General features: G+C 43.3%; 1 protein-coding gene across 11 annotated transcripts in view; it reads right to left on the bottom strand.

Annotated features, from left to right (window-relative positions):
* Positions 1 to 23,864, bottom strand: part of TCF20 (transcription factor 20) — a 128,846-nt gene that overhangs the window by 48,509 nt on the left and 56,473 nt on the right. For 3 of the 11 annotated variants that reach the window (XM_064511629.1, XM_064511646.1, XM_064511690.1), the window contains one exon: positions 16,482 to 18,422. The exons of 3 other annotated variants lie outside the window; for them this stretch is intronic. The gene's annotated coding sequence lies outside the window, so the exon portion shown is untranslated. Of the gene's footprint in view, positions 1 to 10,449; positions 10,598 to 10,880; positions 11,119 to 16,481; positions 18,423 to 23,864 lie in introns of those variants that run through there. 5 more of the 11 variants (XM_026101202.2, XM_064511650.1, XM_064511667.1 and 2 more) reach the window with 3 other exon arrangements.

Below are 23,864 nucleotides of genomic sequence, written 5' to 3'. Positions count from 1 at the left end.
TAATTACCCTGTCTGCTGCTTTGCAGGTAGACAAACTGTACAATCGAACGGAAAACTACATTTAGCAAAGTAAGAGAAGTAACTTCTTTCTTCATTGGATGCCTTTTTTAAAGAAAAGTAAAACCGTCAAGTCAACCAGGACAGCCAGCACTTAAAAGGTCACCAGCTTGTCCAAGCAATAATATTCACAGCTCACTTCTTTCAAAAATTGTGGTTAGCCTGGACTGCAAGAAAGATTTTTTTCATACCTTTCTATAAAGCTGTTTCAGACCTGCTCCATTAAAAAGAAAAAAGTTATTTCTGCATGCTAAAAATAAACAAAGGAAACTCAGATATAGTCTCATTCACCACTGCACTTCTAGAGAAATTTCTACTGAGATCGGCTCTCACCGAGGCATCATATTTTATGCAAGTATTTTTAGCAATTTTTAGCAATGTATGTCTTGGAAGTGAGTGGTAATACTGGCCTTGGAACAAAATCCGAGTTTTGGCCTGCCCAAAGAAAATTCTGTCAAAAGATTCCTCAAATGAGTTAAAGTTTGAACAAGTGGCTTTAACTAGTTTCCATCATCTCACACAGATGCCCTATCTTCTTTACGAAAATGTCTGTACAGCTTTTTAGAGAGTTGGTACATATAAGTTTAAATCCAAACAATTAAGGAAGCATTTCTCACAGAACGGGTGAAGAACAGCTGAGCGAGGCAGAAGGAGCACAGTGAGTTCTGCCAGTTGAGAGGGGGGAATGCTTTGGGGATTATTGCACTAGATGAGATCTAGATTCTCTTCTCATTTCACCTATTTCCCTACATGGCCACAAAGAATTCCTCCAAGCTTCAGTCGTTGCCTCTTCCTATCCCACAGTGGAGCCATGTGAACACACACACAAAGCCGAAGTATTCAACTACTATAACAAGGAGTACCATATAAATAAAGAAAAAGATCCAGAATTTTGCATGTTGCTATCATTTGACAGCTTATTTCATCTTTTTTTCCTGAAATATTTTTAAAAGACATTTGGATAGCAGCAAGTTAAATTACCTAACCAGATTTTTTGTGCCTGCAAGTCTTCATCGCTCACTCACCATGTCACCAGAACTAAAATACCACATCCAGTTTAGCTCTGCCCTTTACTGGAAGTGTAGTGTTAAATTTATATTCTTAAACATGATGAAAGGAAAAGCTTGACAGGAATAAAGTGTTGTTGTAAGCTGATACTTAAGTTGTTGGGGCTATGAAAACTGTATTTCTAGGGATATAACTAATGACCAAGTTTTAGCAGAATTTTATCTGATTTTGTATCATTTCATAAATATAAATTATTACATGGTTGGTTCTCAGTCTCAACCAATGGCACAGCTGCACTTAAGAAAGCGCTTGTAATAATTCACCAGCTGACTGCTGAAAATTATCCTTACAAATTTAAGGTGAACAGTTACGACAACTTTAATAGGAGATCCTATGCAAACCAGTCAGACTTTGTTTTATATTAAAGATTAAAACAACATATGGTGGTTTCACATATAGGGGCAGTCCTCAACATACTAGCTTAAGAGGTCCAGCCTCCGGCTTGCTGCATGAACAGCTGTAGAGGACCAGGAAACTGATATGCCACACCACCACCACCCCAAACCCGGCAAGGGAGAAAAGCCATTTTTAAGTTGTTTGACAGATTCATTCACTGTATCATCATACAAACAGCTGTACCAGCAAAACGGACACAGTAGGAACTGCTTAAGTGGCATGGCTACTAAAGTGCACTTGAAACCAGAAGTTCATGTTTAAAAGGCTCTTCATCCTCACACAACAGTAACAACCCTTCCCACCATCAAAATGAAAACAATACTGATTCACAGCTCCTCATTTCTTTTTTGCAAGCTTCACATCAGCTGATTGCACATTCTACCCAATCACTTACTCTCCCCAAAGTTTTGGCAATTCATTCTATGCCTCGTTGCACATGTTCCTGCATTTTTATCTCCAACATCTCCATACAAACATCATGTCTGCTTCTGCAATACAACAAAGTCACTAAGCAACCATCTCAAAGCACAGCTCTTGATCTGCTCTCCACCTCCCCAGACCTGAGACATGAGCTTCAGCAACAGTCTCTCAACTCACCTCCACCCTCGCCTTTCAGTTATAAAAATAAAGAGAAAAGAAGTCAATCATTAATTGCAAGAGGGAAGTGGAAAACAGCAAGCAGAGCTGCCAGGTTCTATCTGTTCCCAACTCCCACTTTCATTGCAGAAATGCACCCAGTACCTCAAACACTACATAACAGTAAAAGAAAAGAAATAATAATACACTACTTCTAATTAACTTTCATAAGTTGTTCAAATTAAGTAGCAGCAACTGCCTTTAAAGTCTTAAATGCATTATCTCTTCAAATTATGAGAAGTTGTTAAGAGGAATACTAAGGTCATATATTATCAGTAATCCATGGCTTTATTTTCCATTTAAAGTAGTCTGTAGAATCAAGTCTTTTTATTCTGTTTTACAATGTCTAGTGCAATGAGTCCGTAAGTAAGACTCCTGGGAACTTCTCAAGGCAAATGAAGTAAATTAACACAAAATATCTCTATCAGTTACATACAAGTATTACAACAACACAGGTTATACACTGTATGTAAGATTTAAATCCACTGATTAGGATAAATCCATTGTTTAGGATAATACAACCTAGTTGCATTAGATGCAAAATTATCAAAATCAGATAGCGATATAATCCCAATCAATTTAAACTAACAAAGAATTACCTCAACTGTAGAAACACTGCACTCAAGTTTACCTCCTCTAAACTTCTTAATTTTTATTCTTTTAGGATACCACAAGAAACCTAGCTATGCACTGTACCACTTTGAAGTTTCACGAGCTAAAGTTATCATTCTTCTCAATTTAGCACTACCTCCCCCCCAAAGGGGCAAAAATTTAAAAGTAGTTTGGGTGTGGAACGCCTGTAAGTACTCCTGCTATGAAAGACTTGAGACAAAGTAATAGTCAAGTCCATAGGATGCTTACTGATAGAACATTAGGGGAAAAGTAAGATTTTTATCTAGCATGGAAAAAAAGTGAAGTTCCCTCCAAAAATAAAGCACTTTGAAGATTAACATTAAAAGGAAGAAAAAAAAAAATTCCCTGATATCACTCCCCAACTCCTACAACCTATCTCCATTTATCTTGCTTTTTCCTATACCCTTTAAACATCACTTTGCTCGTTCCTCCATCTTCCTATTCCATAGTATCTGCCTCATGCTTAGAGCTACATGCTAAGACTACAGCCACTGTTAACAGGAAGAAAGGAGAAAGCTTGATAAATACAAAATAACTTCAGGTAAGTGATTCAACAAAAAGTGATTTGATTTCAGTAGCAGCGCTATTTTAAGGAGTTCATTTTGGTCCTCTCTTCCTCCCATCCCCAAGACTCTCATTCCCACCTCTGCACTGCAGGTTTTCTCTAGGTTTTTCAAACTGGACCAGTCTCTTGAACCATCGCACTATGTAGCCCCACAGTAGCCATACTGGCATAACTTACACAGACAGATGAGAGAGGAGGCAGCATACTGCAGTGTTGGCACAAACAGTTAAGAGTTCCTTAAGTTCATATTGCTGAAATTCCTGTATCACTAATCCTTAGCCTAAAGCACTTAAATTGGTTCAGTCTCACCAGCTTTCCCATGAAGTTAACAACAGTCTTCCAAAAGGTCTTTTTCCACATCCACTTTAAGAGTCTAATCACCTTATATTTTTATGCTTCAGTTAAGTGTCTGAAGTTACACGGTATAAATTCAGGCCACAGTAACCAAGGAACAAGATCCTGTACCCTGCTACTTCCAGCTGCAGACACTTAACAACCTGCTTGTAAGTTCTAACGCCCTAGTCAAGGCAAAATGAATGGCAACAGTAGTCAGATCGCACCACACATTAAACAAACTCTAATGAATACAAGCAGTTTACAAGTGATGAGCTACAATACCACATCTTCTCTCAACTAGGCTCTAAAGCTTTCTTCTCCCCCAAGAGATTTCAGTATCACCTCATTGAGTGTTGAGCAGCATTTGAACTTGTTGATGGACAAAATCTTGGAAAGATGATGGGCTAAATTTCCACTGCACCTATTTCATCTCTTATCATACAGTACATATCCTAAATAATATGAATGAATGGTAAAGAAGCTAACAGTCCAAAGCAAGGAAGCAAGAATGAATTCAGCACCAGAAAAGACAGAACACTTCTACAGATCTGAATTAGTGCAGGATAAGAGAAATGCTGCACTCCGAACATGATTTTTGGAAATGCTAGAGTTAAGATTTCAAATTAAGACAGAGTGAGTTTTAGATGGTTCACTACTCTGAAAATCAGCCCCATCATTCTTTTAAACTTGAGTTCCTGCAGTCATTCCTTCTGTACACTGGGGAGAATGGAAAAAACAAAAACAGAAAATTACACTGTTTCTTTTTCCATCCTACTTCCCCTCTAGAGGAGGCTAAGCAAAGAGGGAAAATACACATGATGACCTACATATAATCATTCCGTAATACTAATGTATTCCTAGAGGTTGGTTACATGATCATATAGATGAGACACTACTCCACCCCTTGCTCCAAAACATCCAAACATTCAATGAAGAACAGAACAGGTCACTCTCTTGTTTAAACTGGGAAGATGACAACAAAAACAAGTTATCAGCTTTTAACTTGAGAGTTGCTCCTGATTTAATTCTATGCATTGGACATTTATGGCTTGTTAACCGACTGGGTAAAAGGTTCTTGCTCCTCCTCAGTTTATTTCTGAATGGGAGTGTACACATGGAGCTAATCAGGAATAATTTCGTGAGCAAACACAGCCTAACAAAGTCTTTATAAACACTACAGTTCTGTGAGTGAGCAAGGAAATTTATTTTCTAATTCCTCCTCCTGTCTGCATTTAGGAGCTTCCTGACCCCATTTCTCATCGAGCCAAGAGATGTTCTCCCCCCATAAGCTTGATCCAGATTCATTCAAGTCAACACATCTTCTCCCACTGACTTCAACAGGATTTTGATTAGGCTGTGGAGCACATATACAATTATACCTCTTCCCCTCCCCTTGCCTCTTTCAGCAGTGGGTACAAACAACCCTTCACAAACTTTATTACATATACACACCTTTGGTTTTCCACTAAATCCACCTCTCAAATACACAGCAAGTTTTATTTCTGCAACTCAGAAACAAGATAGCAAACAAAATGAACACAAGACAAGCAAAATGTGTATACCCTGTGTGATACTACCATCATTCAGAAACTTGTACTCAATTGAGCAATTCTCAAGAAAGAAGTTAACATTAACTCTGCTGACTGAAATACAAAGAGCAGAGGCAGGCACAAGACATTGAATGTAGAAAAGTACCCCAGAGTAACAAAAGGCGGGGGGAGGGAGGGAGGGAAGAGGAAGAAAAGAAAAACAACACAAAGCAAGAGTCACCATCTCATTCCCAAAACGCAGTCAACTTGATGCTAAAGTTTCAAGTCTCTGCTGAAGAAACACTGACAAAGAACACCACACGGCAACGGACCTCCCTGGGTCATCACCAAAGCCAATCCGCTACCACAGCAGGCAACCAAGCAACCCATAAGTACAGCTGCCTTTATATACTCTCACAGTAAATGGGAGACTGAGAAAGGCAAAGAAAGAATGTTTCTCCATTACAATGCAATGATTTTGTGGGAAGGCGAGAAGGGTGGCACAGCTCAGTTTTTTCGTAAATAACAAATAGTGCCACTTTGGAGTGATTCTTAACCATACTCCCAATACTGCTGCTTTCCAGCAGCACAGAAGAGAATCTGCCACTCACTCCGCGATGCCAAGGGATACAAGGAAAAATCTGCTCCCACCTTCTGTAACAATTTTGCCCCACCTATTAAGTGCCAAACAAACTTTTCAAGACCTATCTAAAGGACAGGATCAAGAACATCAGGAAGTGTAATAAGCATGACATTCCATGCGAATTATGTTGGAGAATGGGGACAAGAGAAACCTCCCCACACACAAAAAGAGAGAGAAAAGAAAAACTTGCAGTGAAAAAAACAAAACGTACACATATGACAGAACACTTGAATTCAAAGAAAAAAGTCAACATGAGAAATAAAAGCAAAAGACATGATAGTACAATGCTGATGAAACAGCATTCACTACATTTATCAGATAGATTGCAGTAATCATCTGACAACACAGATCACATACTCTGTTCTTCCCCACAACTCCAGAATTTTGACTCAGGAAACACTGCTTGACAAACTTCATGGAAATTCAAGTAACATGTTCAGTCATTTGACCAAACCACCAGCAAATTACATATACTGAACTGGAAGCTGATTAACAATATTTCATTATAGTATACAATGGTTTATTCCTTTAAGTTCTGGAAGATGACAGCACATATTTTTCTTTCAGTTATTAAGTTTTGGGTACTTTTTTCATAGTCTGATTAGCGATGTTGTATATGGCCACAAGTCATCTCTATATTCAGCTCTGTCTCAAGTTCAGTTAAAAGCTATAACCAAGATAGAGTTAACAGCATAGTTTTACAGAAAAAGTGATACGAACAATACTCCCAATAAAGTGTATCAAAGCTTCTAGCAAAGTAGTTCCCTGCAAAATTTCTAGCAAAATAGCAAGCTTTTATCAGAACTCATTTGGGGGTTCTGTTTATGACTTGAAATTTACTGGCAATTAGATGGCTCCAAGTTCAAACCAGTAAAATCCTCCAAAATAAATCTTCATATTCTAGCGTGGAATAGTGATTCCATATGCAGTTATTAGCATTAATGCCAACATGCTGCACGCTTATGAGAAAAAAAGTAAATTTTCCTGACTTCTTTGTACTTATTGTATTACAACACAGGCAAGAAACACTGGGCTTCTCAAATAGAGAACAGATTATATCTCAAAGGGATTTCAAAGTAAGGCCTTTGGAGAAGAAGGAACCTTTAACACTTTTCCCAGTCCTTCCCACCATGTTTATGACTAACAACAATATGGGGAGAGGAGGAACACAAAGAGCACTTGGAAAAGCATATGAATATTCACTGTCACCAGGTCTATCAGACCAAAGGATATTTGTGAGTTCTACTGTTTCTTAATACTGTTCTTGAGGAAACACTTAATAAGGGACAGAGGTGGGGGGGGGGGGGGGGAGGAATTTTACTCCAACATGAATGCCTTGCTGTATCCAGTTCAAAACGTTAAGTTTAACTGCTTGTGCTGTTCAGAAATGCAGAAACAAGTTCAAGAGTTGGTATAACTTAAATTCAACATTCTTCTACCTTCAAAGGCAAGGAGACAGCATATCACTGACTCCAGAACACCCTGAACTGATCTTATCCTTTGAGGGGGCAAAACAGAATCAACTCATGATTATAGGTCAGCCTCAACTTTTTCATTTAAAAAAAATGAACCCATGTAAAGGACAGAAGACTATCATATGCATTTCTAAGTGTCCCAAAACAAACCCATACATAACTTAGCAGTAAGCAGAAGAGGAAAGGCTCAGCTAAATAAAGCTGTAATTTTTTGAAAGAGAACTCACCAGAAACAGTCACAAAAAGCCTTATTTAAAAAAGAAAAGAAAAGAAAAGAAAAAAGAAAAGAACCACCACCTAACAGCAGTTTAGTGGCTTGAATGATAAGAGCTGGTTGGTCTCAGTCCAGTCTCTACCAACAAATCAAAATCAGCATGTAAATCACAGAACACTTCATCAACCAGTGTCTGTTGGTTCTTCAGAAACTTCTGCTACTGTATTAGCTTTCCTGTCTCAGAGGCCAAGCACAGGATTAAGTGACAATAATTTTTACAAAGCCAGTTAATGTACACATTGATGCCTAAGAAGCTAGCATTGCCAAAAATGTTTCTGTATCTTTGGAAGTCATAAGAACTCAGGTTCCAAAAACATTGGTCTAATACCCTTCATAAGTATAAAATGTAATTGAAAGAGTTCAGAAAAAAATTAAATATGTTTTAATTAAAAAGCTACCCCCCACAGGGATCTGGCACACCCTATGTCAGAAATCAAGATATGTGCAAGCCAGCTACAAACTCCTAAATATACCCTTATCTCAAATTATAGGGGAGCCAAACAAGCAGGATGAAAATTATTCAAGTTTATTACATATTATGCCCTCATTCCAGATAGCAATCTGCCAAGCTGGTAGAGTAGCAACAGGAATTGTGCAGTAAAACTCCTATGAAGGGACCCCTCCAAGAAGAGCATTATTGTCATTCAGCTGTGCCTCATAGCTGGTTTAGTCAAACATGACCTAAAAAGGAAGGGAGAAAAGGGGTATGCAATGATTTTCTTTTTAATATTGTAGGAAAAGCCCAAAAGGATTTCTTCACACGCACTTCCACAATAGAAGGAGGGAGAAAAACCTCAAAAACATAACGTTTCACTTTTTCCTATAGAACTTCATGGACAACCAGAAACCAGTCACAGATAGAACTCTGTGAGGACAATTTTAAATGTAAAGGTTTAGAACAGTGAGAGTAAAATCTGAACATCCTTTAAAAGACTAGGAAAGAAAATATTAGTATCTCTCCACTTCTTCACGTGAAGATTAAGAAAACTTCTGACAATAAAGAACTCTCCTTTATAAGTAATACACAAACAAGATACCTGTTTCATTTGAATAACTTTCAGATCTTATTTATGCATTATAGAAACAGATTTACTCTTTTAATAAATATTCACCTCAGGCCTTCTCTATAAAACATAACTAAGAAAAGGACAAAAAAATTATTTTTTCAATCTCCTATTAAAGGCACAACCAAGTTGCTCCTAGTGCTTTCATATTGGGAACCATCCTTAACCTGCCCCAGGCCGCAAAGGTATATATTAAAGTATGGATTTCAGCAAAAATGCAGGTTTCGTCATTCCTGAAGCCTCCGAAATTTGATTTAGAGATCAAAGCCCAAATTGTGTCAAAAAACATAATATCCTACTGGAAAGGTAGTTACAGAAGGACGCTAACCGATTTAAGCTAAATAGTCTGCAGAATACCAAACTTGTGAGAAGGTCCAAACACTTTCCTTAGACATTTATGTCTACTAAAGTAGTATCAGTTTTTCTGAGGTCATTTCCAAAACTATAAGCAACAAAACCATACAGCAGTAAGTCATATTTCTCTGATGTAGAAGGTGCTGTCATACTTCCACTTGGAAAGCATAGCAGTTTATTTGCTAATTTAATCAGAAAAACAAAAACATGTATTTTACATGCCAACAGTTTACAGATATGAGCTAGCATTATTTTCCTTTCTTCATAACATTAATAGAGTTTCTTAAGAGACAGACGATATCTCTTCCCATTTTTCATACTAATTCTCTCTGCAGCACGTTAGTGCCACTACCTTTTTCACATGCCAGGTGAGCCTAAAGCAGAGACAACGGAAAAAAATTCAGCTTCATAAAACTCAAGTGATAGTAAATTAATACACAATCCTATTTAAAGAAGTAATTTAAGAAGAAACATTTCAGCCAAAAGAAAACTCACACTCAGTAATATTAAAAATGAAAGCTTCACATACACTTAACCAAGTGAACTTAGCTACGCTAAGCTGTACCCATTATAAACCTCAGAAACCAAAATTATCTAACCAAGAAGCAGCCTGAAAAATAGGGGCAAAGAAGAACAGCTTTTCCTGAGTTGATTCAACTAATATGCTATAACTCTAACCCAAATAGTTGCTGCGCCTCCATCATCCACTCACTTCGCCGTTCTTCAACAAATGAATGAAGGTGAACAAGCCACTACATGCACATCTATTGACCAGCAAACATACTAAAACTCAGTAACTCATAAAAAATATTCCTGGATGAATCAACAGATGGCAACAACTATTATGGACACAAATAGCTTTCAAAATATTAACGCAAACACAGAAAGCTCTGAAACTGATCCTCAATCCTCTCTCAGTTCTTTTTTTTTTCTAAAGCAGGATAAGGAACTGAAATGGTATAGGAAACAATGCTACAATTTAATCAAGCTACCTACCCTTTTAATGAAGAGGAGAACGTTATAGATAAGACAGTATATACACAAAAATCATTTGGTGATTCACATACGAAACTGCTCCTGTTTTCAACTGAATAACAGAGTTCCGGTATCATTATACAATTCCGACACATAGGTTAAAACACTTAAGTTACATAACTTTCTCTTATTCCTTCCTTAAGGCAGGGAGAAATAATGTCCAACAGCAGTCCCAAATGTAAGTTCCAGCAAAGGGAGCAGCGTCAACAGAAGATAACCTGCTTCTCATAGCAGCCCAATCCCACTGTATTCATAATACCTCTGTGAACGAACAATACTAGAGAAAACCCTCCAGAAAGGAGAAAAAAAAAAAAAAAAAAAAAAAAAAAACCTCTACCAAACTCAAGCATTCACAACGCAGCCAGTCCATCTGCTGAGACTTACGCATGGTATGCACCCATCTTCTCTGCCATTTCAATCGTTTAGCCCTTCAACCAAAGCTTCAGCCCCACATCCTCATAAAAATTTCAGCTCTTGCAACAGACCCTTCTTTTGGGACAGAAAAACAGGTGGGCGCTTCACCACGACCCACAAGGGCCTCTAAACAGTTTCTTCAAAGGAAAAGGAGGGGGAGGAGGAGGAGTTTAAACAGGCGCTAGCACGAGAACTTCTCAAAAGCCCGTGCACAGGTCTCCCTCGCGCCCGCCCTCTGCCCTCTAAACTCGCCGACAAGCCCCCTCCCAGGCTGCCCGAGCGCTACCGGGGGCAGCTCAACCTCCCCCACACGGGGCCCCCGAGCCCCAGAACTCCCTCCGGCTCCCTGCTCCCCCCTCCCCCCCGCGCCACGGCCCGGCCCGAGCGGTGGCGTCCGTTACCTGCGACCCTCCCTCCCTCCCCGCCCCGCCCTCCCCGCCGCCGCCGCGAGGGGGGCGCGGGGCGGGGGCCACTCAGCAGCAGGACCCGGCTCCAGCGCGGAGGGCGCTCGGCGGCGGCCACAGCGGCGCAGGAGAGACCCGCTCCATTCTCCCCGCACGCGCACGGGCGCAGACACACGGACACACACACAGGAAATAACACAGGGTCAGCTGACCCTGGCCAGCCAATGGCGGCGGGCGCTCGGAGCGGCGCGCGCCAGCGGGAACGGCGCGAGGCGGCGGGTCCCGGCCGGGCGAGGCGGAGGCAGAGGGGAGTGGAAGGGAGGGGAGCGGCGCGTGCGTGCGCGCGTGTCTATGTATATACGGCTGCCTGCGCGCGCACGCGGTCGCAGGCGGGCGCCGGAGGGGGGGGGGAGGCGCGAGGGAGCCACCTCCCTCCCACCACGCGCCCGCTTAAAGGGGCCGCGCCGGCGGCTCGCGCCGCGGCGGGCGGTTGGTGCCGCCTCCCTGCAGCGGGTGGCGGGTAGCGCCGCCGCCGCGCTCGGCTCCACCCGGCCGCCCCGAGCGGGGGGGGGGGGGCCGCACGTGGGCGCGGCACGGCAGGAGCCGCCGGGCCTCGGCTTCCCCCACGGCGGGCGCCGGGCCGCCCCCTCAGGGCGAAGGGGCGGGCGGCGGGGTGGGACGGGACCGCGCCGGGCCCGGCCCCGGCGCGGCCAGAGGGAGCCGCCAGCCGCGCCGCGCCGCGCCGCGCCTCGCCGGGCGGCGGGCCGGCGGAGCCCGCTGGCGGCGGGGCCGCGCCGCAGCAGCCGGGGGCGGGCTTTAGGCCCCGGCGAGGAGCTGCCGGGGCCCTTTCTACCTTGTTTGAGGGCGGGGGGGAGGGAACGGTGACGGTGGAAGTTTCCATTTTAATCTTCTAATAAATCAATACTTGTAATATATTTTTAAGGATCTGCTTTTTTTTCCACCCCCAAATTATTTTAAGAATCTAATTTGTTCTGTTTGGCCACTTCTTTCACTTTGCTCCGCTTTTGCACTGGAGCTAGACAGGCAATTTTCATGCATTAGCCTGATGCCCACATTTGGCTTTCTCGCAGGGTATTTAAGATCCCTTGTGGCTTCTGGAGAAAAGGGAAGTCTTTTTCACTGGCACAAAGCAGTCGATAAGAATATTTTTAGTAAGTTTTTATAACAAACTCCAATTTTGGGACCATAATCCAAAGGGCCGTTGCATGGGCAAGGCAGTGCAGATCCATCCGGAGATAGGGCAGCAGACCTGTAGCGAGCTCAGGAACAACATGGAGGCTGCATTTTGAGCTATGTGCTGGGGTATCGGCTTTATGTAAGCTCTCCTCCTATCTGCAGTATGTCTGATTTTACCCAATAGGATCAACTCTTCGCTTTCCTAAGTGCCACTCTGTTCCAAAACTGCTTAAAACAATTAAAAATACTCTTAGCCCTCTTGAGTCTTGCATAAACGGTAAATTTGAGAGTGAAGTATGCCTAATTGTACTTTTGCACTTAAGAAACTTTTAAGCTTTTTAGAGAATATTTACTAGTGTCTCTTTTTTAAAAAAATAAGCATGAGTGTGGGGACTAAACACTGAAACAAGGAGACTGGCAGAGGGGGCAGTTCGGGAGCGAGGATGCAGCACTTGTCAAATCATCATACCCTTCATTTAAGACTGCATGCCAGCAAAGGAAGCTTTGTATGACACTACAGCTTCCTCCATCTGCCACTCATAGCATTTCACGTGAAAATGCAGGAGGCTGGCAGCCTGAAAAGCTTTAAGTGCCGGGCAGAGAAAGCTTGAGCATCATTTAAAACTTGCTTTGCCAGGAACTTAGTACTGAGTAGATACGACAGTTTCGATAACCACTCTGTTCCCCAGATCCTCAGCAAGTGCTATCTCCTGTAGCAAGCCTTATGCTGAGAAAGGGCCCCTGCTCACTCCCCAAAGCAATGGACTGCTTAACTGGCTGTGCTTACACGACAGTCCTTCCAACAACAACTTCAGTGATGGCTTCCTCACAGGTGACTTACTCTTTATGAAAAACCAATGTAAAACACCACATACTGTCATATCCATTCTCTGCCAAAAATAATTCTGAGACTGCCTGAAATTCCACCTAGGTAAGACTGAAATAAAGGCAAGAGCACAGAGAAACCAACCAGAGCATACAACGCTTACACCTGCTCCCACTGCTTGTTTTCCAAGTTGAGGATTTGCGGCTGGAGCAGCATCCCCTGCTGCTGGTTAGAGCAGGAGTGCCCAGGAAGGACCTGCTGCCTCCTCCGCTCCTCTTTGCGCTCACGAGAAGCACACAGCGGCTCCTCTCCAGGCCAGCCTTCTGCTGTGATCTATGCCTTATCTCCTTCCGATTAGATTACTGCAATGTGCTCCGCATGAGCTACCTGGGAATTGCAGCTGGATCACACAGGCGCTGTGCTACTAAGCGCTCTCTCCCTCTCGCTGTACAATATGCTAGCGCTCTCATCTGCACTTGTTGCCCATTTGGAAGGGAAGTTTAAGGCACGGTGCCTCGCTTAGGGAAGGTGGAAGTCATTGCTTCCTTCATCTGAAAAAGAGGCTCTGACAGCACATTCACCGTGACAAACCATTGCTTTCCTCTAGTCACAAACAGCCTTAATCTTGTTGGCTGCCAAGGCATGCTAAGAGCTCGGTTAAAGCAGCATTCCCTCTGGGGATGGAGGACTGTGATAAAGGCTGTAATGGGGTGGGGGAACTCGATAAGGTTCTTATAATTTGATTTTTCATTATCTGTTCTCTGATTCTGAAGTGAAATGTCAATTGAGGTCAATCTTTTATGTAGATTTATAAGGTAGGAGTGCTTAGAGCTTAAGGTAAAACCCTTTTGTATATAAAAATACATGACAGCGTAGCTTATATATATAAGCTTGGTAAATCAAACTATTTTTAATTTAATGTACAAAATGAAGTCACAGCATAAATAGAAAAAGTTATGTAAAACGCTCCAAAAAATGTAAGAACTATAAGACAACTAACATTCACATGTGAATTTATCAAAGAAACAAAAATAAGTGAATTGGCATACTGAAGTACCTGGATCTCCAGTCTGCTTCATAGCAGCATTTCCCACTTCCCATCTCCACCAATGACTACTAATAGATGTTAAAAGGGAAGTGGAAGAAGAGTCTCTTTTTAAAACATTTTAAAACTCAAAACTATATGGCTGATTTTAAAGGATGAAGTGAAGTTTTTAAAAACATGCTAGAAATATAGGCAAACTCCACACTGTTATCAGTTGTTGGAAACTGTTCAATCCAAAGTCCTTAACACACTACAGTAGGCATTACTGATAATATATAGAATCATTTAAAGTGTAGTATGAAAACAAAGTAGCCATAACTATATTAATTAAATATCACAAGAGCAGAAATGCCATATAGTTTGAAGCTTTTGAGGTGATGTATCAGGCCTTAAGGTACAACCCCACTGAGCTTAATGGAGAAGTTCATTCTCTCAGAATCTTATTTTTGGCTGCCTGCAGACTCTGGAAGAAAAACCTCTGTCATTACTATACCTTGTTCATATGCCCAAGTTTTTCTTTGCCACTGAATGCTTCACATTTTTTCCAGAAAAAAAAGAAATTCAACCTTCTGACTTTGTCCATTCAGTGACAACTACTTGACCATGATCAGTTACATAAAAATTATGACTAAAAGACTAATTGTTAGGACTAATGAAAAATTTAATTCCACATGGGCTCTGATGCTGCAAATGGATCATCAGGGCTGGAAGCTAACATACATGCAAGCGGTATTAATTCAGGATAAAGCCATCAGTAGTATCTATACATTCTTTAAAGCAACTTAGGAGCAAATTACCCTTCAATTCATAAAAGAAGAGAAATAAAACAAGAAATTGTTAAGGCCAAAAATGGTTACTTGCTAAAATAAACCTTTAAAGGATCAATTTTAAAATCAATGTAACAAACTTAACAGGTTTACATGCAAATTTCCAGCAAATACATTCTATAAGCTGAAAGTTCTATAAATTGAGCAGATGCACTATACTACAGTCATGATAAAGATTTAAGTCTTTGCTTCTAGTGCAAGAAAATCAACTCAGCCTTAATTGCATGAAGCCACTACAGTATTACCACAATAAAAATCTTCCAAATCCTACCTATTTCACCTCAGACATCCTTCTCCCCCACACCTCCTAATCAAAGTGCTTCAGAGGACAGAAGTACCGCCACGCAAACAAGACAGATACAAGAAGGAAAATGGCCTTAAGACTTGGAAGCCTCCTGTATGATGGACGAGAGATTCTGGGCAAAAATAAAGCCCCTTCAACAGCCCCCAGGATTAGTGCCATTGCTCCTACCAGCGCTGCTGTCACAGCACATATGCAAGCAGCACCAGCTTTCTTAATATATGCAAATTCTGCCAATGGCAAAAGCAAACAGGTTTTCCTGTTATGCCTTAAAGTAAGACTTACCTTGTGCATCCCCTTCCCCTCGCCCACAGATCCTTGAGAAAAAAACTCCTCCTGACCCTGAGCAGACTGACAAATGGAGATGGAGAGTCACCCTCTGTCTTTGAGGTCACCACTTCTGCTCTAGCCATAATTCAGCAATTACTCCGTTACTACAGCTCTGCAGAAGCATATATCAGCAGCTGGGCGGGGGGAATTACACCACTCCTGATCACAACCACCTCTCAGCTCCACACACCCTCTGAGCCCTGGTTTCCAGAAAGGAAGGAGTGCTGCGAAAGGGCTCTACTGAGGTGCAGTTTGTGGGGTTGAGAACAAATTTGTAGGTACCTTACATGCTGGAAGGACTCACAGTGCCCTAGTATTGGTTAGAGGGAAGATGATTTCTGAATGCAGCTTATGGGCTCCTCTGAGGGATTTTTTTTTTTTTAAAAAAAGGATTTCACTGCTGATGAAAAGTATTGAACTAGCAGCACCAGGAGGCCAAAGTCTCCACAGAGTTAGGCACACAGATTTCTCCAGGCACAGAAACTGTACCTGTCCCCTCAGAGTAGTATCCCTATCCTAATCCTTTCCCTTGTTACACTATTTCATGTCATGCACAGGCTCTCCACTGCACTTTTACAGCTTTTATCTAGAGGCACTTAGATGCTATGGGAATGGGCATTAGAGAGTAGCTTGAAGACAGATAATACAAAAGATGGCAGTGAGATCAGGCACCTACAGGTCACGCAACTAGGGTCTGAAACTTATATTCACGGTGGGACAGCTAAATCTTTAAACAAGTGTAAAGCAAGGGCAGCTAGCCTGTTTCTCTTTCTCCAAGACAGACATCAGCATGGCTGCATTCATTAACATTTCCTACCGCTTTCCCCATCTAGCCCCAGGATTTCCCATACCTTCCTCCTATTTCTTTTACAGTTACTTCAGATAAAAAGTGTTACATCTGACCCTACAGGAAGGAGAAGCAGTATCACGCCTCTCACAAGGTACTGCAGCAAAGCCAGGGAGGGCTCTCCTCTCATCAATTCTCTGCTATTGAACCTTCCCCTTAAGACATTCAAAGGATCTGTGTACTTGATGGAAAGTATTTTAGGAAGAGCATGGAATCTCAACCTACTGATTGTCATGTCTTGGGTGCATCGCTTGGAAGTGGCTCTCCTCCAGACACAAGAAGCATCTCCATAAGCCATAGTGTTAAGTTCTAGAGCCCAATTCCTGCAACAGAGCAACAACTGGATTGAAGGACTTTGGAGCATGTCACAGGAAGAAAAAAGATAAAGCAGCTGAAGGTAGACAGCATGAATCATAGCAAAAAAAAAAAATTAAACCACCTATACAGGAGACAATTCTGCTCTATCTTTTAATACTGCAACACTTCTGTCCTCCCATTTTCCTGTTACAAGGAGCTGATTCATGAAAATAAGGTCTTTGTATCTTAAGACCTGCTCAGCTTCTTCTGCTTATTCCTTTTACCGCCTGTCAAAAAACCTGCTTCTTGCAGAATCAGAATTAGTTGCTGTGAAAGTGATTCTGATACTGCAGACAAAAGAATCTGAGTCCAGTAAAAAGGCTATGAAAAAGAGAAGCTGAACTTTTGAGGAAAAACGGATCACATTTCCATGCAGATGTCCAAAGTAATAAAGGTAGAAATTAAAATAGAAAGCCACACAAATATGATTCTCTGGCAAGACTGTCTCCAACAAGGCAGAAAAGGCCATCAATAAATCTTCATTAGCTGAATGGCTAAACATATCTAAACAAAAGGAGAAATTCAAATATTAGAAGAACAACTCATCGTTTAAAATGGTCTTACATAAAACCAATTCTGCCTTGCCAGAACATGTTTTACAGAAAGGGAATTTTTCTTTAATTCTGCTGGCCTTTTACAGGGGTTTCATTTGCTGTTTTTTCTGCCTACAGGGAAGTGGGAATTTCCAGGCTTGACAAGCTTAAATCCCCATGACATATAGTCCCAAATTTTAGAGGCAACTACGATTTTGATTCTTACTTCACTCCCTGTTGGCTTTCTCCCTGATGCATGCAATACTTGTTTTGAATCTCGGCTGTTCCAACAGAAAAAAAAAGTCCCTGAAGGAGCGGTGTTAGTTCTTCCAGTCACCTTGCTGCTACAGAATTCAGGCACATTAAAGAGCACATCAGAAGGGCTTGCAGCAGAAAGAGACAAAAGCGGAGTGCATCAGACTAGACCAAAACCAAGAGGTCTTCTACGCTCACCTGATAAGAAGCCTGTATTTGTATTGTATGTATGCAGTAGGCTAAAGGACCACTTAGATATATGTTACATTAAATCTCATTAACCTCTTGCCACACAAACTGAATTCTACTTTTTTTCTGTTGCACATAGTGATGTTTTCCAGTCCTGATGCATCAGAAATATTGGATTATTAAAAAATTATTCTAAAAGTATCACTACAGTTTACTTATATACCTCTTATTGCTACCAAAACATGGGGGGAGGGGAACTACTTCAAACACAACCATTTACATAGTATTTTGAGAATCATAAGAATACATGCAGTGCTCAAAATCTCTAATTCTAACATGCAAAAAGGCATTAGTTTCTTATTTTAGTGCCTTGTATTATCCTAAAGTCATGCTCAAATTCAAGTAAAGGCAGGCATACAAGAGCATACAGAACTTATGACTTTAAAACACAGCATGTTCAACTATTTAGGACCATAACCTATGCATTTGGGGGTAGGGGAAGGAAGCATATATTATTCATTCAAATCACCTAACCCAAGTGATGACAATGCTTTAAAAGCTGTCAGATAATGGAGGTAACCACCCTGGGTTAAGAAATTAGCATTTGGTTTCGTAAAGTCTGTACAGACCTATCTTTAGAGAGTCCAACACACACAGTAAAATCATAAGTAGTTTCTATCTCAGAGTTCAAGGGGATCTTCCAGTTGCCTGCTGAAGTTCAGTGACTTCATGTTTCAACTGGCAAAACCTCCGCTTATATTGGGGCTGTTGTCATCCTTCTTGAAGAGATTGCATTTTGCAGCATGGAATCCGAATGGCGCTCACATTTGTCCTAAAGAGGTGATTAGAAATGAAGGCCAACTATTTAACTTTTCAGTAAAAGTGCTCAAAGTAATTAGGCTTGAACAAAATGCTGCCAGTTTCTTCAAGGTTCTGAAAATAAGCTAGGCACTTCTTAAGACATCACCAGCAAGCACAGAAGGCCGAGCACGCATGATCCGTAGCAACCTATCAACTTGGTGAGTCTCCATTGTTTTTAGCCAGTTTTAGAAATAGCCCATGCCCACAGCAAAGAAAAAAAAGATACCTCAACATAAACTCCTTCACAACCAGCAGAGGCAAAAGCATTCTGGGGGTCTGCAATCCTCAGGGTGGTCCCCAAATACCCTGGCTGAACCCAGGACCAATGAAGAGATGCTGTCTACACTGGTGGAGAAAGCATCTCCCCAGGAGACACATTCCCCAGAGTAATTGTGTAGGGTTCAGGAATCCCCCCTCCCAGGTCATGGCCAAGCCACTCCACAGCAGGGGAAGGTGGGGGCGAGAGAAGGGATGACTACTCTTTTCTGAAACCAGCTATGCCTCAAACTCTTATAGTGTGATTCATTCCACAAGGCTGAAGATCAAGTTGCCGGCTTACTCCTAATATTGATGGAAAAGGGTAGTCACCCTATTTATAATCAGCTCGCATTATCTCATCTCGAGAAACAATAAGTCAGCAAGTAGCCTTAGGTGATAAGTAGGGGGTTTCCTTCACAGTACTTTTCATTGAGATTGAAGATAAGGGTTTTTTTTTAAAAAGGGGGGGGGGGGAAAAGCAGCAGTGGTTTGAAAAAACGAAATATCTTAACAGAAAGGGGGAAGAACCAATTAATGCTTTCAGCTTGTTCCCCTTTATCACTGCCTGGAAATTCTGCTCTGATACAAGCATCTCCTGCCTAGGGCTTTTTGAGAGACCCTTGCACATCCTCACTGATTACTTCCCCTACTCAGGGAGACAGACTGTCCTTTACCCTAAATGCTTTTATCCTCTTGATGAGGTCTCTTACCCAGCTGGATCCTGCCTCCTTCTCCCACTGCAATCTCTGAGCCTGAGAGAAGACACCTGGGGACCTTTCACTTTGCTTAGGAAAGAGATTTAATCCTTTCATATCCTAGCATGGGGTTGAAGTGATGCAATCCTCTCCCCATCCCTGAATACCTATGGTTACAGTCCCAGGCAGTGGTTGTCACCAACTGAAGAGAAATCAAAGGAAAGGGTTTTCTCCACTGTTTTCTGTTCTTTCAGGAGTCATTTGAAAGCAGGTGCAGATAAAGAACTGAGGAAAACCTTGGAGGGGACAATCCTGCCATACCCAGACAAGCTGATGAGGCTTAAAATCTCTTCTCTATCTAATCTTAGCTAAATCACAGCCCTGACGTCCTCTGCCCTCAATTTCACATTGTGCGTTTCCCTGGTTCCTCCCATCTCCCAGGTTGAGACACAGGGTGTTCCGTCCCCCCAGTTACCCCACTTCTGCCCTCCATGTGGCCAGGGCAAACAGCGCGAGCCCGAGAGGTGGAGGAGGCCTGCCAGGTCACTTGACTTCATCCTCAGAGGGGGCTGAGGGGAGATTCCTGGCTTCACTTCCTAAGCTAAGCCTGGTCATGACTCAGACAAACCAACAGACAGCACTTAGCATAGACAATGATTTTTATCTTCAAAGTACTTTACAAACTAACGAATCCTTACTTCCCCTTTGAGACAAGGAAGGAAAAAAAAATCCCTAAACATCAGAATCGTGTGATGGAACAGAGATGCAAATAACCCCATAAGTCTTTTCATGTCAGAGCAGGGGCAGAGGAGAGGAAATTCTGTTGTGCAGCAGATATTTTTTTTTTTAACACCCAAGACCTGGATTCAAATCCTCTTTCGGATTACTACCAAAGTTACGGCAGGGCGGATGCTCACGAGCTGCGGTCAGCAGGTCCCTTCCCAGAGGGCCGTGGGATCGCGTACCCACGAACCAGGCAGTGAGTGGGTGTCTTCCAAGAATCCACTTGCCTGTTCAGACTGCAAAAGTGCCGCACAATTAATTATACATCTACGCTACAAAAGATCAGCTCTATAACTGCAGGGGGTGCTATTCATCAGCCTTGAAACTCACTGGCAGAGGACAGCCAGGGTCCAGTAGTTAAAATAAAGAAATAAATAAACACAAAAGCAGGGTAGGCTGTGGGTCACGAGGGCTGAAGTGCAGTGGCGGGACCGGCGGGAGCTGAGACCGGCGAGCAGCGCAGCATCGTAGCCTGCCGGGACGAGCCGAGCGCCACTTTGCCGAGGCGCTCCGGGAACGAGAGCAGTGGAGAAGCCGCCGGTCATCGGGGTGAGGTGCACAAGCAGAGCTTGGCAGCACGGCGCCTGCCTGACACCTGCACGCACTTCTTGCCTCAGCCTTCCCATTTTGAGGATGCAACAAAACATCACGCTCTTGGTGGTAAGAGTCCGGTCTGGGCTGGCCGCACCGCGGGGGCGCGTTTGGAAGGACCCCCTTTCTCGGATGCCTTCCTTTGAAGCCCCCGTTTCCTGGCGTGGGCATTCAGCAAGTATAAATACAACACGGTGTTAGGCATCCTTCCACTGTCACTATCCACTATCCTTCCTCCTCTAGACACATGCACTAACACAAAATGACGGCTTCCTCAACAGACTGAATGAGCAAAGCCCTCGCGCCGATCCTTAATTGTCTGCGTTTTACTCTCTCGCTCCAGTCATATTATATCACAAAACTCAAAGCAGCCCACCCACTGCCCCGTCTTTGTCCAAAATCTCAAATGAATGGTAAATTGGACACAGGAAAAAAAACTGCTGAAGAAGAAGGGAGGGGCAAGCTAACCCCCCTCTTTTCCTCCACCCCCTTTTTTTTCTTTTCTCTTTTTTTTTTTTTGAGGTTGCTCTCTGCTGGTGCACCCACATTGCTATTGTGCTGTCATCAGTTAAAAAAGAAAAAAAAATGGAGATATTAAAAAAGAAATCGTATCTCACAGCCCTTGAGAACGTGACCCCGAGGCCCTGCCGTTCTCCCTCCTCGTGTGCACACCCATCACGGTCAAATGGCAGGTGCCCACCCCATCCACCCCGCCACTACTCTGAACCTGCACAGGGAAAACAACAACAACAACAACAACAAAACCAAAACAAAAACCCACCATCACCAAGAAGAGCGGAACAGGGGGAAGGAAGGGAAAAGAAAAAAAAAAAAACACACACGCACACACATGCATAAACCCAATAACCCATTTATGTCGGTCTCAAAGCTGGAGCCAGACTGCAGCGAGCAGCCAACAGCTGGGGCCTTTGAAAGGACAAGAAAAGAGGCTCACTGCAACCAGCCAAAGCAGGCTCCAGCTGCGTCCCTCAGAGATGCAGCGCGACGCCGCTTCCCTGCCCCTGCCCTGCGTCCCTCGCTGCCTGCCTCCCTGCGCGCACACACACACACACACACACACACACACACACACAGAGGCGCGCACCCCGCACAGCCACAGCGTCACTGGGTGACACACACAGCCACAAACACAGCCACACCACCGCGCGCGTGGTCTGCAAGCGCTGGCCTCGGCAGGGCGATTTTACCCTCGAAACTTTCAAGAAGGAGAGAGACATAAAGCCAATTTACTGTACCTTTCTGGCATCTTTCTCAGCTTTCCCTGCTGCTTCTCCCCACCCCCTTCCGATTTATCTCAGCTACTGGTTTTATAAACCGAGAGGGTGGAGAGGGGTGGGAGGGGGGAAGGGAAGAGGAGGGGGCTTTTTTTCTCGGCTCTCAGCCCCGTCTGCACCTTCTGCCTGAGCCCGCAAGTGAAGTCACACGGCTGAGCCTCTGACATCACGCAGAGCCCACAAACACTGGATTGTGACTTCACTGCAGGATGGAGCAGGGAGGAATCGGAGAGGGGAGGGGAATAGGCTCTTATTCAAACACATATCTGCAGTAGTAACAAAGGGAACTCAGGAAATGGCTGGCCAAGAAAACGGCTTTTTTTGTGTAAAACACGCTCTCTTTTCTCTTTTTTTTTCCAAATAAAGTTTGCAATCACAATGGCAATCTCTTTTAGAAGTGGCTTGAGCAGAAGAGACAGCAAGCGCTAGAAAAGCCCCAACCCGCCAGCGTCGGGCACGCTCCTGCAGCCCTTTCGGGACAGCCCTGCGCCTCCGCCGCTGCCGCCTCACTGGAGGTGCCACCGCGCTGGGGTTAAAATCAGGGCACGCTGTAAACCAAGACAGAGGTTTTCAGGAGGCGGCAGAGGGGGATTCTGGGGAAGGGACTGAAGTAACTGGCTAAGTTTCATGTCACATTTGAGATGCGCCAAAAAAGCAGGTCCTGAAAATTGTTCGGGAAGAAAAGCCCCGGGGTAGAAGGGAAGTTCGGGGGCCAAGGCCTGGAAGCGGTGGGCTGGGTTGAGGCAATGCTAATTAGCATGTGCCCAATTTTTTTCCTCACCCGAGGATCTGAAACCACTTTTAAACTATAATTAGAATAAAGGAGGTATGAAAGGTTAGACTTAAGGTAACAGAGGTGTGTATGGGGCCTAGGCAAGGCAAAACAGAGTAAACAGCGAGGTTTTCTGTTCCCTATTGTATTTTTAGTTATCGCATGCGCCAGGGAGGGGCAGGTAGGCTGCAGCAGGTAAAAGAAAGGCCAGGAGGGCTTTGATAGTCTCCCAATACAAGGCAATGCTTGTACGCTGCCTAGGGAGCAAAAGCTAGCGCTGAGAGCACCTATGGTCATCTCTGAAATAACCCCTAGGAGGAAGAGAATAGCAAGTCAGTATTGGCTTAATGTGGCCTGGACAGCTGTGGGGCTTGGGGGGTTTCTTTATTTGCTTGGGGTTTTTTGATAGGGATTTCTCAAAATTTAACCCAACTTCAAATATGCTGGTAAACAGACCAAAAAAAAAATCTGTTATTATTTCTTCCTCCTTTTGAAACAAGGCAACTCAAATGCTTGCACTGAGCTAATAATGCCTGAAAGCCAGGAATTCAGAGGGATAAGCCAAGGGCATGGCTACAGCCAAGTGAAAAGAAAAAAAAAATTAAACAGTGCTAATTGCAGGCAATGTTATATTTATAAGGTTATTTGAACTACAGAGCCAAGGGGGAGACAGCTTGTGTTCCTCGCAGTGTGTCCATTCCTCTCCATTCCTGCCCTTACCGAGCCCTGCAAGGCAGTGCCCACCACCCCTCCGACCTGGAAGGGAGCAAAACCAGCACTGCAACGGCAGCCTACCCTTCCTGCAACCTGTCAATGCAGCAGGAGGGAAATCTGTACATGGCGCGAGTGAGAAGTGAGAAGGAAACAATCCAGATCCCTGTAATGAACTGGCTGGCAGGTACGTTTGCTGCTTGCTGCTACTGAAAGGAATGAGAGCCCCTCGAGTGCGCGAGGTGACCTGGAGGTGACCTGGGGGTTTCCTGGAAGCATGCGGAAGACATAGTCCAGGAGCAGGTAGG

This window comes from Dromaius novaehollandiae, chromosome 1 (assembly GCF_036370855.1).
Source record: "Dromaius novaehollandiae isolate bDroNov1 chromosome 1, bDroNov1.hap1, whole genome shotgun sequence".
NCBI classification, from domain to species: domain Eukaryota; kingdom Metazoa; phylum Chordata; class Aves; order Casuariiformes; family Dromaiidae; genus Dromaius; species Dromaius novaehollandiae.
This window is presented reverse-complemented; position numbering and strand designations above follow the sequence as displayed.